A 19,304-nucleotide genomic window follows, 5' to 3' on the forward strand; every position below is an offset into this window, starting at 1 on the left:
CACACTTAGAAATATTTGCAGATGAATTAGATGTGGAATATGCTTCAAACAGATTCAGGAGAAGGTACACAGCTGAAGGTACAGATGAAACAAGACAGGTCCTGAGTTGACAGTTATTAAAGCTGAGAGTTCATCATTCTATTCTGTACTACTGTTGTTATGTATTCCATTAAAACAAAAGCGTATGTTATTTGAGGAAGATTTTGAATTCTTAAGAAACTGGAGCAGAATTGTGTAATACATAGCTGGTACAAACATTTTCTATCAACGGTGATCTACAAACCAATATCACTCTTCTCCCGAATAAACTGTACTCTTAAGAAAAAAAGGACTCAAGAAACATAACAACTAACTGGTAATATCCCATCTGAATTCTGATTCAAACAATATAAAAAGGTATTTTTCAAACAACTGGAAAAGATCTGAGTAAGAACTAGGTATTATATAATATTAAGAAACTATGGTTAATTTGGTTAGATATGATAGAGTTTATGTAAGAACATATCTTTACTTTTTAAAAAACATATAGAAATATTTTACCCTCCCTGGTGGCTGAGGCGGTAAAAAATCCACCTACAATGTGAGAGAACCGGGTCTGATACCTGGGTCAAGACCCCCTGGAGAAGGAAATCGCTACCCACTCCAGTATTTTTGCCTCGGAAATCCCATGGACAGAGGAGCTGGTGGGCTAGTCTGTGGGCTCACAAAGAGTTGGACACAACTGAGCAGCTAACACTTAGAGGTATTAAAAACATAACCTGTGATGGATTCATTTTGATATTTGGCAAAACTAATACAATTATGTAAAGTTTAAAAATAAAATAAAATTAAAAAAATAAAAATAAAAGGAAAAAAAAACAAAATATGTTTTTATATTGTTTGAATCAGAACTTTTTAACTACAGAAGTATTTAGAAGTGAAGTGACAATTCCTTTCATTCTTTTTTTTTTTTTCCTTAAAAAAAGAAAACCTGAAGAATGAAAGATAATGATGACAGTTTTGTCTCACTTTCACCTTTGGAATACCTACTGGTAAGACAGCACAGAAGTACAAAAAGTTTAAGATCTATAAAACAATGAAAAGAATGGAGTAGGAAGTTATGAAGGGATGAAATGACACAGTAGATTTCTAGAGAATGGAAAGAAGATCCAAAGTGTGTTAACAGGTTAAGCAAAACTAGGGAAAGCACAGTACAAAATTCACACACACAGGGACTACCGTGGAGGCCTGAGTCCATCGTTCTGAGACTCTAGACTCAAGTTAGCAGATAAAGAGGCTGAATACTAGTGACCTAGGAAAAAGTTACCTGTCTCCTTTCTCTACACCCATTCCTTGGCTAGGCAAGGCCCAGTGGCACCCCTAAGCCAAAAACTGTACCACTCTTTTCTAAAGAAATCTAGCAGAAATCTGGCAACCTGCTCATAAAGAAACCAGAGGAATGTTAGTGCCTAGCCATGTCTGTTGTCAATACGACAAATAGAAAGCTCCTGAGAATCACAATAGGTCCCCTGCTCTTCTGCTCTAAACCTAAACTTGCCAGCAGACAAGACACTCCATCTATGTACTAAGAATTACCAACCAGTCTTTTCAAACAGAGAAAGCACTTAGGAAAAAATCCCACCTATCCAACAAGAAAAAAACACCCCAACTGTAGCTATAGAAAGTCATCAAGACATTCCTGTAGCAATATACATGAGTCAACTATGTCATTTCATATGAGGAAAAACCACAGCTAGAAAAAGACAAAGGTAAATAATAAATTAACCCCAGAAGACTCACAAAGTATTCAGGTACAGAAGAAAAGAATTAAACAATTAAAATATCCTTAAGACACTCCTAAAGAAACTGCATTCAATGAAACAAAAACAGAATGCTACAATGATACAGATTTTACAACACCCAGAATTGTTGTAAATACTTTACAAATATGAACTCCTTTGCCCACAAAGTAGTTATCCTCATTTCATAGTTCAGAAACAGAGCAGAGAAAGGTTAAATAATTTACCTAAGGTCATATGGTTATTAAGTAGTGGAGCTGGAATCTTAACAGACACAGTCTAGCAGTCTAGTTCTATTATATATGCTTTTAACAACTACACCATGTTGCCTCCTGAAATAATACAAACAGAAAATAAGCAAAGGTACTGGAATACTTACAATCTGCTTACAGACATTCACAGAAAAGCAGGAACATATAGCCAAAGAAATCTGTAAAAATAAGGAATAAAAAGGCAATGACAGAAAACATAAGAGATATGACATAAGGATCAAACCAGAAAGCCAATATTCTGCTGATGAGCATTCCAAAGTGAAAGAACATAGAAAACCAAGAAATATTACCAAAAAACAGTGAGAACATTTCCCATACCTGAACGGAAACACCGGCATTTCAATGGAAAAGGTCTATCAACTCCAGAGAATTCAGATAGAATAACAACTCATACCTAGACACAGGGCTTCACTGAGGGCACAATGGTAAAGAATCCACCTGCCAATGTAGCAGACACAGGCAATGTGGGTTCGATCCCTGGGTTGGGAAGATCCCCTGCAGGAAGAAATGGCAACCACTCTAATATTCTTGCTTGGAAAATTCCATGGATAGAGGAGCCTGGCAGGCTACAGCCCATGGGGTCGCAAAAAGAGTCAGACACAGTGACCTACTGGGCATATACCTAGATATGTAACTATAAAATTCCAGAACTACAAAGACAACAGTAAGATACTAAAGTTTCCAAAGAGAGAGAGGGAAAGGGTTATAAAAATATAACAAGACTCAGAGTAGCATCAGATTTCCTACCATCTTGATCTAAACAGAACAGAGAAAAGCTCCTAAGTTCAAAAGGAAATTCACTCTGAATCTAAATTTCTACACTCAAACTATCAAGCAATTATGAACCAGGTAAAAGCCATGTTTAGGCATTCAAGAATGTTTCATCTTAAGTATCCTGTATATTGATGTTAATTTGGAACATATTCCAGCAAAAAGAAGGAGAATGCCATGAAACAGGAAGATGCGATATCTAAGGAACAATAAACCTAACCCAGAAATGCAGTGGAAGAATATCTCAGAATGTTAGATACTCAGCAGGCTTCCTTCTTACGAAGACTGAAGGAAGAAGTAGGAAAACTCTAAAAGGGATGTCTCTAGGAAAACCAGGGATTCTTTTCAACAAATAAGATACTGTGATTCAAGCAGGAAACATTTCTACCAAAGAAAAAAAGGTAATTACAGACTGCAGGAGGTGAAGATGAACAAGATTAAACAAACAACTCAGAATATAAGGCAAACTAGTCGCATGATTGTGAAAAAATTTGCCCTAAGATAACCAAACTTACCTTGATATCCTATTTTTTTTGAGTTCCATTATAACTTTGTACTCATGAAAAACAAACAGCTCAATGAGTAACTGTAATTTATTGTGTTCAGCTTTTAGAATCAACCTACTGAAAAGCCTGAATGTTTTTGTTTTGTTTTGGCCATACCATGCAGCATGCAGGGTCTCAGTTCCCCCACCAGGGATCAAACCTGTGCCCTCTGCATTGCGAGCATGGAGTCTTACCCACTGCAATGTCTTAATCTCATTATACAACAGAAAAAAATGTTATGTGATCAACCTGGTCAAACACAAAAGAAAAGGTAGAAATGAAAGTGAAGGAGAAGAAAAGACAAGATAGAGAAATGGATAAAGGCCCTACTATCCTTATCTTACATAGTAGGAATTTAAAATATAATGTCTAAGAAACATTTTATTTACAACTGCACAGGTACCAAATGAAAACATTATACTGTTTCAAACTTTGGGATGAAGAGAGATGAGTGATTAAGGACAGCAAAAGTAAGCTAAATCCTCACCACTCTCAGCAAAATCAAGAGAATAATTTAAAGTGAATTAATCAAGAAATAAACCTTACCTGCCTCCTGAGAAACCTGTATGCAGGTCAAGAAGCAACAGTTAGAACTGGCCATGAAACGATGGACCAGTTCAAAATTGGGAAAGGAGTACATCAAGGCTATAAATTGTCACCCTGCTTATTTAACTTATATCCAGAGTACGTCATGAGAAATGCTGGACTGGATGAAGCACAAGCTGGAATCAAGATTGCCAGAAAAACATCAATAACCTCAGATATGCAGATGACACCACCCTTATGGCAGAAAGCGAAGAGGGACTAAAGGGCCTTTTGATGAAGGTGAGACTGAAAAAGCTGGCTTAAAATTCAACATTCAAAAAACTAACATAATGGCATCTGGTCCCGTAACTTCATGGCAAATAGATGGGGGAAAAATGGAAACAGACTTTATTTTCTTGGGCTCCAAAATCACTGCAGATGGTGACTGCAGCCATGAAATTAAAAGACACTTGCTCCTTGGAAGAAAGGCTATGACACACCTAGACAGCATATTGAAAAGCAGAGACATTACTTTGCTGACAAAGGTCTGTATAGTCAAAGCTATGGTTTTTCCAGTGGTCATGTATGGTTGTGAGAGTTGGACCATAAAGAAGGCTAAGCACTGAAGAACTGATGCTTTTGAACTGTGGTGCTTGAGAAGACTCTTGAGAATAATCTTGGAGAGCAAGGAGACCAAACCAGTCAATCCTAAAGGAAATCAATCCTAAATATTCATTGGAAGGACTGATGCTAAAGCTGAAGCTTCAGTACCACCTAATGTGAAGTGCTGACTCATTAGAAAAGACCGTGATGCTGGGAAAGATTGAAGGCAGGAGGAGAAGGGGACGACAGAGGATGAGATGGTTTGATGGCATCACTGACTCAATGGACATGAGATTGAGCAAGCTCCAGGAGACGGTGAAGAACAGGGAAGCCTGACATGCTGCAGTCCATGGAGTGGCAAAGAGTTGGACACAACTGAGAGACTGAACAATGACAATAAATCAAGAAATAAAAGCAGATCTCAATAAAGAAAAGCCTAGGACCAGGTGGCTTCACAGGAAAAAATTCTCCATAACATTTAAAAAATATACCAATCCTCCTCAAACATTTCCAAATAATTAAACAGGAAGGAACATTTTCACCTCATTTCATGATGCCAGTACTACTCTGATACCAAAAGCAGAAAAAGACACAACACAAAAAAAATACAGACCAATATTCCTGATGAATACTGATGCAAAAATCCTCAGACAAAATACTAACAAATCAAATTCAATACCACATTAAATGGATTATACACCATGATCAAGTGGTTATTTATACCCAGAATGCAAGGATGATTTAAACCATGAAAATCAACCACTGTCATATACCACATCAACCGAATGAAGATGGTGGGGAAGATGACTTCAAGTAATGAAGGCATTTGACAACATCAAACATTCTTTCACAATAAAAACACTAAACAAACTAGAAACAGAAGCAAACCACCTCAACATAACAACAGCCATATATGAAATAGTCATAGCTAACATCATTCAATAATAAAAAATGAAAGCTTCTGGACTGAAAGAAAACTGAAAAATTATGGACAAAGCAAGGATACCTATTTGCATTACTTGTATCCAACATAGAGCTGGAAATCCTAGCTAAGGCAATTAGGCAAGAAGAGAAACAAAAGTCATTCAAATATGGAAGGATGAAGCAAAAAACTACCTCTGTTCACAGATCGTATGATCATATATGCAGAAAACCCTAAAGATTTCACACGTAAAAAGCCGATTAAAACAAATAAATGATTTTAGCAAAGTTGCCCAATACAAACTCAAACATTCAAAAATCAGTTCTGTTGCTAAACATTACTAATGAACAATTCAAAACAGAAATTTAAGTAGACAACTACATTTACAATAGCACCCCCCAAAAAAAATGTAGAAATAAAGTTAACCAGAGAGGTGAAAGCGTGTACAATGAAAACTATAAAATATAGCTAAAAGAAATCAAAAGAAAATCTATGTTTGTGGATTGGAAGACATGGAGAAAATTCTTAAAGAGATGGGAATACCAGTCCACCTGACCTGCCTCCTAAGAAATCTGTATTCAGGTCAAGAAGCAACAGTTAGAACTGGATATGGAACAACAGACTGCTTCCAAATTGGGGAAGGCATATGTCAAGGCTGTATACTGTCACTCTGCTTATTTAACTTATATGCAGAGTACATCATGAGAAACGCTGGGCTGGAGGAAGCACAAGCTGGAATCAAGATCGCCGGGAGAAATATCAATAACCTCAGATATGCAGATGACATCACCCTTATGGCAGAAAGTGAAGAAGAACTAAAGAGCCTCTTGATGAAAGTGAAAGAGGAGAGTGAAAAAGCTGGCTTGAAACTCAACATTCAGAAAACTAAGATCATGGCATCTGGTCCCATCACTTCATGGTAAATAGATGGGGAAACAATGGAAACAGTGACAGATTTTATTTTGGGGGGCTCCAAAATCACTGCAGATGGTGACTGCAGCCGTGAAATTAAAAGACACTTGCTCCTTGGAAGAAAAGTTATGACAAACCTAGACAGCATATTAAAAAGCAGAGACATTACTTTGCCAACAAAGGTCCATCTGGTCAAAGCTGTGGTTTTTCCAGTGGTCACGTATGGATGTGAGAGTTGGACTATAAATAAAGCTGAGCGCCGAAGAATTGATGCTTTTGAACTGTGGTGTTGGAGGAGACTCTTGAGAGTCCCTTGGACTGCAAGGAGATCCAACCAGTCCATCCTAAAGGAAATGAGTCCTGAATATTCATTGGAAGGACTGATGCTAAAGCTGAAACTCCAATACTTTGGCCACCCGATGCTAAGAACTGGCTCACTAGAAAAGACTCTGATGCTGGGAAAGATTGAAGGTGGGAGGAGAAGGGGACAGCAGAGGATGAGATGGTTGGATGGCATCTCTGATTCAATGGACATGAGTTTGAGCAAACTCCAGGAGATAGTGAAGGACACGGAAGCCTGGAATGCTGCAGCTCATGGGGTCACAAAGAGTCAGATACAACTTAGCGACTGAACAACAACAAGGGAGAGAGAACTTTTCAGGTTGATAGGAACTTTCTGTATCTTGATTGTGGTAGTGGTCACAAAAACGTATACATCTATGAAAATTCAACATGTATACTTACATTGAGTGAATTTTAACATATAAAAATTATATCCCAATAAATCTGCTTTTTTTTTCTTAAATTTGGCTTTTTTTTACTAGGTCTGAAACTAAAACCCCACTACCTAAAGCCTACAAGAAGAATGTTTAATACAAAATTGCTCATGAAAATTTAGTTCTTCTGTGAAGCTTTAAAAACCAACAGGGAAGGAGTTTCCTGGTGGCTTAGTGTTGGGATTTGGCACTACTGCTGCCATGGCCTCAGTCTGACCCCTGGTCGTGGAACTGAGACCCCACAAGCCACAGCCAAAATATTAAAACAGCAACAAGGAGTTGTCTATATCCGAGTAGGATGCAACAGTTTGCAGCAGGCCAATATCCTTCTTGAGAACAACTAGAAAAGCTAAATAAATTATAAAAATCATATTTTTAAAGGCAGTACAGAGATGTCCTTAAAGCATGGGAGACAATAAGGTCTACAACTCCAAAGAAGGGGATATTTTTTCAAGGTGTTTAGATGATCTGCAGTTGTCTTTTCCCAGGGGGTATTTCCAGATTATAGGATGGGGTGAAGGCTGAAAAACTTGAGATTTGGCCTGTATGAAATGCTGCTGCTAAGGCACCAAGAAGTCAGGAAAGCTTTTGGTGTTCACACAAGGCTGAAGTAACAAAAATGGGAAACTTGCAGGGACCTCAAACTCAAGGATATTTGTTTAATTTTAAACAATGCAGGGTTAAAAAGCTAAATAATAACTGAAAAACTTGAGAAGCAAAGTGAAATTTCCCATGTTTGGCACTACCAAGGGGATAAAGACTACCAGGCTTTGAAATGAAAGTCTTAGAAAACCACACCCTATAAATAACATAAAGAAGAGTATCACCAAACTACTCAAATAGCAACCCAGCCTTCACATAAATTAAAGTGACTGGCTCCCTATTCTATCTGCCTGAAAGAAAAAGTAAACACCCTCTGGCAGAACATACTTGGTAATGCTTGCTTTATTTTGTTTTTTAATTCACAATGTCTGGCATTCAATAAAAAATTACAGGACATAAACAAAAATAATCAACCAACTTGACCTAATTGATATTTATAGAACACTCCACCCAACAACAGAATACAAATTATTTTCAAGCACACATGGAGCATTTACTAAGATCATATCCTGGGCCATAAAACAAATCTCAACAAATTTAAAAAGATCCAAGTTATAAACGTATATTCTTTCATCACAATAAACTTAAAAATAACAGATCTCTGGAAAACCCTCAAATTTTTGGAGACTAAATAATATAAATAATCTACCGGCCAAAGAAGACATCAAAAAGTAAATTAAAAAATATTCTGAACTGAATGAAAATAAAATATATATAAATATATTAAAACTGGTAAGCAATATTTAAGGGAAATTTATACCACACATATATTAGGGGGAAAAGATCACAAATTAATGACCTCAGCTTCTATCTTAAGAAACTAGAAAAAGAAAACAAACTAAGCTCAAAGTAAGTTAAAGAAAGGAATTAAGATCAGAGAAGGAATAAGGAAACAAAAAACAGGAGAACTAGAGGAAATCAGTTAAACCAAACGCTGGTTCTTCAAGGTCTTAATAAAAGTTAATGAATCTCAAGCCAGACTGATCAGGGAAAAAAGACAGAAGACACAAATTATCAACATCAGAAATGATATCAAATCTCTGTAGATTATACTGATATTACACTCACAATATATTCTACAGCTATTTAAAGGACAATCCACTCCAGTACTCTTGCCTGGAAAATCCCATGGACGGAGGAGCATGGCAGGCTACAGTCCATGGGGTCGCCAAAGTCAGACACGACTGAGCAACTTCACTTACTTCACTTATTTAAGATATAAACAACTTTACTAATTCAACAACTTAGACGAAATGGGCAAGTTCTTTGAAACACCTGTCAACGTACAGAGAGAAAGAATCCCACAACCACCTGAAAAACAATCAAAAGGAAAACAATGTATGTAGATGAATGAAAGATGCAGATACTGAAATTATTTAATAGACAAGTATGTACACAATTAAAATCAGTATGTTCAAGAGAACTGGAGTTTATTAAAAATCTATAAAACAGGATCAATGAATGTTTTAAAACTCAAAGTTATAATGTAAAATTAACACAACATTTTCACTTGGAGAAAAATAAGGTAGTTTTTGGTGTACTATAAGATAGTTCATTATAAGATATCCAATTGAAGTATGGAGAGAAAAAAAATTTTTAAGAGACATTTGAAACATGAAGATAGAGTGTAATAAATGTTTAAATTAGAATCCATAAAGGATGAGACAGGCAGAAGCAATAATTGAAGATGTAATGACAGAGAACTTTCCAAAACTAAAGGGCACCAAGCTACATATTCAAAAAAGCTCTAGGAATATTAAGCAAAATACAAAGAAAACCACACCTCAACACGTCACAATCAAATTGCTAAAAAAATAAGAGAAGAAAAAGTATTCTGAGAAGTCCTTTGAGAAAAATAGAAGACATTATTATTAGCAAGACATACACTGATACATTACCTTCAATAAGACTTAAACAGAAAGAAGACAATAAAATAACTATCAATGTAGCGTTCTATACCCTGTGAAAATATTATTTTAAAAAGGTGAAATTAAGATGTTTTCAACAAACAAAAAAGGAAAAACTCACTGTCAGCAGGTAGACCAGTATTAAAACACATACTACTAAAAGAAGCTATTCAGACAGAAGGAAAAAGAACCCAGACAGAAACACAGAAAATGTAAGAAAGGAGAACCCTGGAAAGGGTAAATATGAACAAAAATTGTCCAAAAGCATACTGTTCTCTGGCGTTTAAAAGTATAAATAAATGCAGAATGGTAATAATGCAAAAAGGTTGGCATATGAGTTAATGCGTAAGAAACAGTCATTATTGGAGAACGGTAAAAGTAATAATTTGAACTATCTGTATTATAAATAATTTGCATTGTAAGTCAAGTATGCTTATTGTATGCAACCTCAAGAATAACCCTTAATGGTATAATGAAAGTATAACTAACGAATTAATAGGGAAAATGGGGAAAAATTAGACTAACACACAAAAAAGAGCAAAACAGGAGTGATAAAAAGGAATGCAAAACAGATGATTCAAAGAGAAGTCAAACTCAGCTATTATTAGCAAAGATGTAACTATAATAGACCCCTGATTAACACAGGTTTAAACTCCCTAGGTCCACCTGTGCCCAGATTTTTTCCGAACAGTCAATAAATACTTGAGTACCACATGAACTGTGATTGCTTGAATCAAAGAATGGGGAACACTGGATACTGAGGAACCACAAAAAGGGCCAACTATAAGTTATACGTGGATTTTTTACTTTTCCAATCAAGCAGAGAGTTAGCGCCCCTAACTGCCACGTTGCTCAAAGGTCAACTGAAAACAAAGTAAAAAACTAAAACTAAATTAAAAAAAAAAAAGGCCTTCCCTGGTGGCTCAGTGGTAAAAGAATCTGCCTGCAACACAGGAGACTTTGGGTTTGATCCCTGGATCAGGAAGATCTCTTGGAGAAAGAAATGGCAATCCATTCTAGTACTCTTGCCTGGGAAATCCCATGGACAGAGGAGCCTGGCAGCTACAGTCCATGGGGGTGCGAGAGAAAACACAATTCAGTGACTACACAACAACAAAGATAAAAAATAATGAAATATAAATTTACAACTAAAGATATTCAGAAAACATGATGAGAGGAAAAAAGTAGTTTATAAAACTGCATTTTATTCCACTTGCCATAAAATTTTAACACATACATGTATACACACAAACACACCCCAACTACCCTAGAAAATGCTGAAAAAAAAATATTAACAGAGAGCTTCATCCCTGGGATTTTGGGTAATTTTTTTTAATCACAGATTTTCTTTGTAGTTTTTAATATTTCAACTCTTTTCCAAGAAACAAGATTCATTTTTATAAAAACCACAAAACTATTTTCAAAGCAAAAAAAAACAACCAAAAATCTTAATGATCATCTCTGACAAGTAAAAGACTCAAAAAAAATATATAATAATGTGATCAAGTCTAAAAAGAGGCTAAACAATATAAATTTGTCTCACACAAACTCTACGTGAAACAGGCACCTTTATAATGAAAAATACAGTATATCATCAACCACTTCTGATGGAGACAAAAATTATCAAGTAAGAAAACAGCTTTTTCCATTAATTAATGTTACTCATTTCTCTTCCTGCATCTAATAAAAATCTATGAAATTTCTATAGAACTATATAAGTTATAAAATAAAATCGGAGTTCTAACATTTTGCATTTTAATTTGTGGGTTTTTTCCAAAGTAACCTCTAATATTATTTCAACTAAAATTTAGGTTTCAACATAGGAAAAACAAATCACCAGTCTTTCAAAACTCTACTTGGCAAAGGGATTTCAGAGAAATATGCAATACCAAGCATCTTGGCAACATTTTCTAATAACATTTCATTGTTCTAAGTTACATAAAAAGGTCAAGTACTCTCAAATTCTGGAGAAGGAAATGGCAACCCACTCCCATATTCTTGCCTGGAGAATCCCATGAACAGAGGAGTCTGGCAGGCTACAGTCCATGGGGTCGCAAGGAAACGGATACGACTGAAGTGACTTAACACACACACTCTCAAATTCTCTACCTAGAAACAAAATTCTAAGCAACTTACGGAAATTAGGATTCTCCTCCCAAAAAACAAGAGCCATGTTTGGTACACACTATGAAAGTAGCAAAACAACAGAAATAGTAACAGCTAACATTTTTTATTGAACAATTAACTATATGATACTCATTGTTCTAAATAATTTGTATGTACTGTTTAATCCTCACATAATATTATGAACTAGCATTATTGTCATTTCATAGATGAGAAATTGAGGTAACATTTGTCCAATCACTAGTAATAAAGCCAGGATGTGAATGCCAAGCAGGCTAACTGTAGAGCCCTGCACTCTTAATCACTACACCAAGCTACAGACGTAAGTAATTAAGATCTTGTTAAAATAGTTTGCTGTTATTAAATTTCAGGCAATAAATAATAATAATCTTTATTCAACATAAAACCAGATATTTTAATGATCTGATCATGTCACTGAAAATAAATGAACAGAAGAAATAAACACCTAAAATCTTCCTATTTTTGTGACAAAAAAGAAAAAAGTAAAAAACAGTTGCTATCAAAATAGTCACAGAAACCTGAGAAAACATGTAACTTCCAAAAAATGACAACAGAAGACACATTGAAACTACTGTACTGAGCTTTAGTATTATATCTATTTTCTATTGAAAACAGGTTAAGCAGTTTTTCTCCCTGACTTAATCTAGAGGATACAGATACCTAAGAGTTGTATAAAATGTCACAGAAATCCTACAGAAAGGTAATGTAAGTTCTTTGGGTGAAAGTATTCTTTCTTAGTATTAGGATTTTCCTTTTAAGGAAGTTTTGAAGCAATCAAACAAACTCTCTGTAAAAAATATTATAGCTTAAATTTTAATGGAGTGTGTTCAAACTGCTTCATAGATACCTACTCTGTTTTTCAGAAATATTTCTGAAAAATAAAATGTAAATCACATTCTAAACAGTATCTTATAAAGGTTAAAAATAATACATAAAAATTTATTTTTTAAAAGTGATTTTTCTGTAAACTTCTAACACTTAAAATAGTAAGTAGAATTACATCTTTGTGAAATACACACTTAAAACAAGTAATAACTCAAAGATGAGATTATACTTACAAGGATGAGCTTAGGTAATCTAATATTCATATAATCAAAAGCATAGAGAAAAACAGGAATCTCTTACCCACCTAATTCACAGAAGTTACACCCAACAGAGCTATAAAAATGACTAACAGATGGTTGTAAAGTAATCTATAAATATAAATGCCATTTTAACAATTTCAATTAGTAAGATTAAATTGTTCTGACACTAAAAAGTTTTCTATAATTCATTCAATGCCACCTAAAATTTTAGACTCAGAAAAGGATAAAATATAAAGTACAATACTGGGACAATGCCTGCAAGAAACTACGAAAGTTTTTTTTTTTTAACTTCATGCATCTGCAAAGAACTGGAAAGAAATACAAACAATAGAAGGTAATTTTGCTGTAATGAGGAACTTTGACAGATTTTTCACCATAATGCTGTTTGCCTTCACAGTTTAAAATATTTCAGAAAATAAGTATTTTATTTGACACAGCACAAGAAGTAAAAATATGGGGGAGCGAGTACATTAAATATGTGCTTTGAGGAAAAAAATGATAGGAAAAAACAATTTACTTTTAATACTAACATTGCCTGAAACATTAGATGGCAGACAACAGTTAACCAGCAGACTTAAATCTCCTATTCTCCAAATCCTGAAATCTAAGAGAAGCTATAATTATCAAGTAAAACATCAAATGGTTCTGGTGGGAGAGAGTAAAAAAACAAAAATAAGCCAGCAGTTAGTGCCTGCTATGAGGACACAACTTAACTCCTTACTTTCTTACCCCATAAGAGCTAAGACAAGCTAAATTTGCTTTATCCTTTCCTATTTTAAATGCCATGAAAAATCTCTACTCTTCATTCAAACTCCATGCCCACAAAAATAAAAAGCTGGAAACAGTCTTACAAACCTTAGGTATGTTTTTCTTCCAGAATCTATCATTTCCTAACTTGGGTTACAATCATTACACACATGCTCTTTTAAGGGTGTGTGTGTATTCAGTCCGGAGAAGGCAATGGCACCCCACTCCAGTACTCTTGCTTGGAAAATCCCACGGATGGAGGAGCCTGGTGGGCTGCAGTCCATGGGGTCGCTAAGAGTCAGACACGACTGAGCAACTTCACTTTCACCTTTCACTTTCATGCATTGGAGAAGGAAATGACAACCCACTCCGGTGTTCTTGCCTGGAGAATCCCAGGGACGGGGGAGCCTGGTGGGCTGCCGTCTATGGGGTCGCACAGAGTTGGACACGACTGAAGTGACTTAGCAGCAGCAGCAGCAGTGTACTCAGTCATGTCCAACTCTTCAGGGAAGGGTCAACTGTACTGCATCCTCTATGTATCTCACAGGTTAGTAGAGAGTCTTGACTAATAGCCAACTCTATCACCTAAAAAGAATGAAGTCTTAGTAATTATTCTCAGCTCAGTTTAAAAACAAAATGAAACAAAACAACAACCAAAAAACACCTCTGGAACTATTAGAAAGGTAATGTTCTGAGAAGTATGTATACAACTTGTCTACTGTCATTAAACCAAAAACCAGACCAAAAAGCTAGTCTTCTCTTGTTTCCCCAGCTGGATTCCTTCCAAGTAAATCAATGTCTCTCATTTAAAGACAAAGTATGCTTAGGTTCAAGTCAGAGGACCACGAGAGGCTCAGTTGCTTAACTTTCTGACATGTCCAATCCAGGTCATTTCCCTGTCCTGTAGAGTAGTAACAGAGCTCACAGTAGAGACAAACTAACAAAGCAGACAATCAAGATAACTTAATTTTTGAGATTAAAAGTAAATGTAAATACACAGAAAAAGAACTCAAAGGTTATATAACAATGTAACAGTAGTTATCTCTGGGGAGAGATGAGATGGAAGTGAAGTATATAAAAAGCGCTTTCACCTATTATAAATACATTGCAATGTTTAAATTTTTCCTGAACACTGACTTAATGTTTTTCAAAAAGAATGAACAGATCTATATGGAATTCAAATGAAAATTAAATGCCATTTGCAGAAATTTGACTACCAGAGACCTACAGATCAAAGAGAAATAAAATTATCCTATCCTCCAAAATAAAAAGGAATGCTATACAACAAAAATGCCCATAGCAACTGTCTCCCACTACTCAACATTCACTACTCTGATTATATGATATTAGCCACCAGAGGAATTTTGAGTACCCTCCCCCCTGAAATTACATACTGTTTTCAGCAATCCATTAAGTCATAAAAAAATTTCAGCGTTTGCACCAACAGAACATTGACTCTCAATTTTAATTCTCTGTAAGTACTGTATCTACATACAGGATCTCTCTCTAAACACACACACATATAAATTTACATGCAGTTCACGTCTGACTGCCTTGAGCAAGTATTTCCCCATCTGAAAAGCAAACTATCTAGACAATCAATTCCATTGTCATTTTAATGGAGAGTTCATATTCTCCAACTATTTGTCATCACAACTTTGGGGTTAAAAAGACTAAAAGTAAAATTGTATACAACTAGGATTTCTGGGGGAAAAAAAGCAGCAGGAAAAACTATGCTCTGAACACAGCATAAGCCAAAATGTCAAATGTAAATAATGTCATATATTTTAGCAAAATATGACTAAACATTTTTAAAAGTTAAATTTGTAACATTTTGGAGCCTAGACAGCCATACTTAAAACTTTCTGTCAAGTTTAGGTCGTGTCCCCTTAAAAAAAAAAAAAAAAAACACTAAGAGAAACCATATTAAAAATGGCCAAAATTACTACAAATTAGGAAAGAAAGAAATTATTTTGAGCAAATTATTTTGGAGAGAAGGATTTTTGTTTAATCTAGTTTACGAATTAATATAGTCACAAATACTTTAAAATATAAAGGCATACAGTGTACGTGTCATTTCCCACCATCCCCTCATCAGGTTACTCCTCCCTCTGCTGCTGCTGCTGCTGCTACTGCTGCTGCTGCTAAGTCACTTCAGTCTTGTCCGACTCTGTGCGACCCCATAGACGGCAGCCCACCAGGCTCCCCGGTCCCTGGGATTCTCCAGGCAAGAATACTGGAGTGGGTTGCCATTTCCTTCTCCAACTCCTCCCTCTACCCAACCATTATCAATTCTCCACTATCCTGCCCCGCCAGTTTCTTTATACTTATAAAAACAAACACAAATTTATATTCCTATTCCATGGGTGCCTCGTTATCACACAAAGTAGCACATTATTCACGCTGTCCTATATCTTGTTTTTTTCACTTTATAACATACTTTGGAGATCTTTCCATGTCATTACACACAAAGCTTCCTCATTCTTTTTCACAGCTGATTATGACTACCACAACTTTCATCTATCTTCTTCAGGCTAAACTTTAATGACATTCTATACAGTTAACTACTTAACATCTGAGTTAAGTTTCTCCCCCCAGATCTAAAAGCAGACAAAACAACTCATTATTTAAATTACATCCTTTGTAGAACGTTTATTTTCCAACCAGGTAGAGGAAAAAGTCGCCCAATTTTATCACTTAAAATGAAGGTACAAATTAGAATGCACACTTAAGTGAAATTACCTTTTTTTGATTGGGGCATCAGCGTAACGGCCAAATCAACAACGACTAAAAGTTCCTTCTAGTGCTTTTCTTTCACTGTAAAAGAAAACACTGTTGTTGCTTTTCTAAGGTTAGAAAGCCTTCAAGTCGTATAGCGTGGCATTCTAATAGCAAGCAACCGCCACCTGATTCGATCTTTCATTCCCCAAGTCAGAGGCCGAGGTTTTTTTTACCTGTCAGGATTCTGCTATTAGCAACAGGACGACTTGTACACCAGCGAAAACGCACTCAAGAATGTAAGCTCTGCGGCGCTAGGCGTCGGAAATTACACTCCCGGGGCCAGCACACCAGGACTAGCTAGAGTCCAGCTTCGCAGGCGAAAGGTTTCCATAAGAATCAGCCGCCGTGGTGACCCGGAGCGGGCGGGCGCGAGTGGACTCAAGGAAGGAAGACAGGCGCCGCCCCGGGAGCGTTCGAACCCGCGCAGCGGCTCCAGTCGGACGCGAGGAGTAGCGCGTTCCCCGGGGACCCAGCCCCGGAACCGCGACCACTAACGGAACCAGCCCACGGGCGGCGGCGGCCGCCGCTCGGACTGCGGGCTGCGGCGCGCGGGCCGGGTGCCGGGAGGGCGGGGGTTCCCCGGAGGAGCTGGCCGTCCCGGCGCCCCATTGGGCGCCGCTCCAAACGTGCCCGAGTTGTGACAGGAATAAAGTGGGTCACAAGGCCTAGCGGGTCCCCAGCGAAAGCCCTCTCCGCACCGGCTATTCGGCTCTCCCCGCCGCTCTGCCGCTTGAATCGGCCTCAACCCAAGGGCGCGCTCCGGCCACCCGGCCCCGCCGCGCACCCCAATCCCGCCCCTGCCCCGCAGGTAACCCCAGCTGTCCCGAAAGGCCCTTCAGACGGGGCGGGCCTCCACCCCAACTCCCGAGAAAAGACACACTCGAGCGATAAGCAAAACTTGGGCTTCAGCGCCAGCCCGCCCCTCCCCTGGCCGCCGCCCCCCGGCCCCACACACACCGCCCTCCTGCTCCCCCCACTTCCCGGCGCCCTCACCGTGTGGCTTTGCGGCGGCTCCGGCTTCTTCCCTCCCCCACCCTGGAGTCCAGCTGCGGCGACTCGGAACCACTAGCCTTGCAGCGTCCTGAAGGCGCTGCGGCTCCCAGCTTTAGCAGCACCCTGAGGCTGAGTGGCGCCCCAACCCACCCCCCCAAAATTTCACCGCTACAGCCGCCCTCAACTCCTCCCCCTCCCTTCCCTTCCCCTCCTCCACCGGCACCGGGACCACGCATGCGCCGCTCAGGCCAGCCTGCCGGCGGACGTCAGGCCCCAGGCCCACCCGGCGGGGCGCCACTCACCGGGAGCGCGCACGCGTCGGCGGCCAGATTTCCTTCGCGCTCTCGGTCTCGGGGGTTTCCTTTTTTAAGCCGGTAGCCGCAAGACTAGTCTGTGATTGCGCTCCCTCCCGGCGCATGCGTAGTCAGTGACCCCCTGCGGGCTCCGACTGCCGGCGCTTTTCGTTCGTCCCTCCCCTCACTATCCCTTTCCCCGGTGCGTCTCGGTGCGCATGCGATGTGCTCCGTTAGGCAGCTCGGAGCTGCGATGGGGATCCCGGGCGCTGGAGGAGACTCCTGCTCCCTAGGGCTGCGCGTCTGCGCGGTCCGCGGCTGCCGCTGGGCGTGCAGGAAAGCCGAGATCTCCCCGGCGCCCCTTTCCTCGCACGGGTTACTGGAAAGCGGGGGCGGGCCTGGTTAGCTGCGGAGGTTGCGGCGGGTCCCGGGAGTTCAGATCAGGGTGGCTTTGGCTTTTACCCTGGATGCGGGAAGCGAAGACAGAGGAGAGTTTCTTGTATGAGGGATCCCGAAGCCAAAAGGGACCTTGTCTTTCTCGAAAAGCAAATCACTTTGCCAATGCCAGGGGGAAAAAATCGGGCAGGCGAAAAGACTTTTCCCCCTCAGCCGGTGGCATCACTTGCGTTTCGTCTCTTGGGACGGGAAGAGGGCATTTGTGAAGGTGACTGGCACTCCAGACTCCTCTTTCTTCTCCTGGAAGTGCACTGCTTTAGTCGCTTCTTTTTGGAGAGTGGGCCTGGGGAGACCGGACATGAGTCCTTGGCTGGAGGGCCGAGGCCAAAGAAGATAACGGACGTGCTCCTTTGGAGATTTTTATCTAGCCTTAAGGAAGATGGGAGATAAACCAGGATCCTAGCTTGTACCTTCCTTCCCTTGTAGAAAAACGTGTGACTATTTTCCCCCTTATCTTAGGGGGAAATTACTTTACTTGATGGTTAAGACAGTTGGTCCACAAGGGAAAGCAGCTTTCAGTAGCTAAAAATTATTGGGAAAAAGTCTACAGTCCTAATTCCTAGTAGTTTTCATATTTTAATGATTGTTCTTTGAATTTGAAATAGAAGCCATTTTTTTCTTCTTTCAAAAAAACTGTTGTGACTATAAAATCCTCCCTCAAAGGTAACATTCATCTCAGTGAACACTTAAGATTCTTGCTGTGTACTCAAGAGAAAAAAAACATCGAAACTGAGGGACTGTTCAGATCAGACCAGAGGATTCTGTCCGGAATGGGAGAGCGTGATAGAGTCATCATATAGCAGACAAGATTTTAGTAGACATTGTTTCCTGTTTAGCATTCATTCCCTATTCTGATCATTTCCTTTGGAGAACTATCCTTTCTTCACTCTCAGACCATTTGGCTGGGGCAGGACTCCAGAGGAAAATACATTTGAGTTAATCCTCTACCTTAGTTTGGATTTAACTAGGAAGGGTGATCTCTTTTCCAATGGAGTTAAGTCTGCAGAAATGGAAGCCTGAACACATCTTCCTACTCACAGATTCTGAGAAAGAAGGCAACCTGGAATAAAGCAGGTTCAAAAACGGAGATTTGGCCTGGAGACACATTGGATGCATAGAAGCCGTTGTGGACTAGATAACTCTGGAAATTTCAGTTAAGTTAGTCAATAAATTCTTAACATGTATTCATT

At 38.7% G+C, this 19,304-nt stretch overlaps 1 protein-coding gene across 12 annotated transcripts in view; it reads right to left on the bottom strand.

The window, feature by feature from the left end:
* Positions 1-17,879, bottom strand: part of CLOCK (clock circadian regulator) — a 111,255-nt gene extending 93,376 nt beyond the window's left edge. For 4 of the 12 annotated variants that reach the window (XM_070372430.1, XM_070372418.1, XM_070372424.1 and 1 more), the window contains exons 1-2: positions 17,366-17,500; positions 16,334-16,408 (exon numbers count right to left, since the gene is read on the bottom strand). The gene's annotated coding sequence lies outside the window, so the exon portion shown is untranslated. Of the gene's footprint in view, positions 1-2,157; positions 2,209-16,333; positions 16,409-16,545; positions 17,230-17,365; positions 17,501-17,667 lie in introns of those variants that run through there. The other 8 variants (XM_070372419.1, XM_070372422.1, XM_070372421.1 and 5 more) reach the window with 5 other exon arrangements.
* Positions 17,880-19,304: the final 1,425 nt, after the last annotated feature.

This window comes from Bos mutus, chromosome 6 (assembly GCF_027580195.1).
Source record: "Bos mutus isolate GX-2022 chromosome 6, NWIPB_WYAK_1.1, whole genome shotgun sequence".
Lineage (NCBI taxonomy): Eukaryota > Metazoa > Chordata > Mammalia > Artiodactyla > Bovidae > Bos > Bos mutus.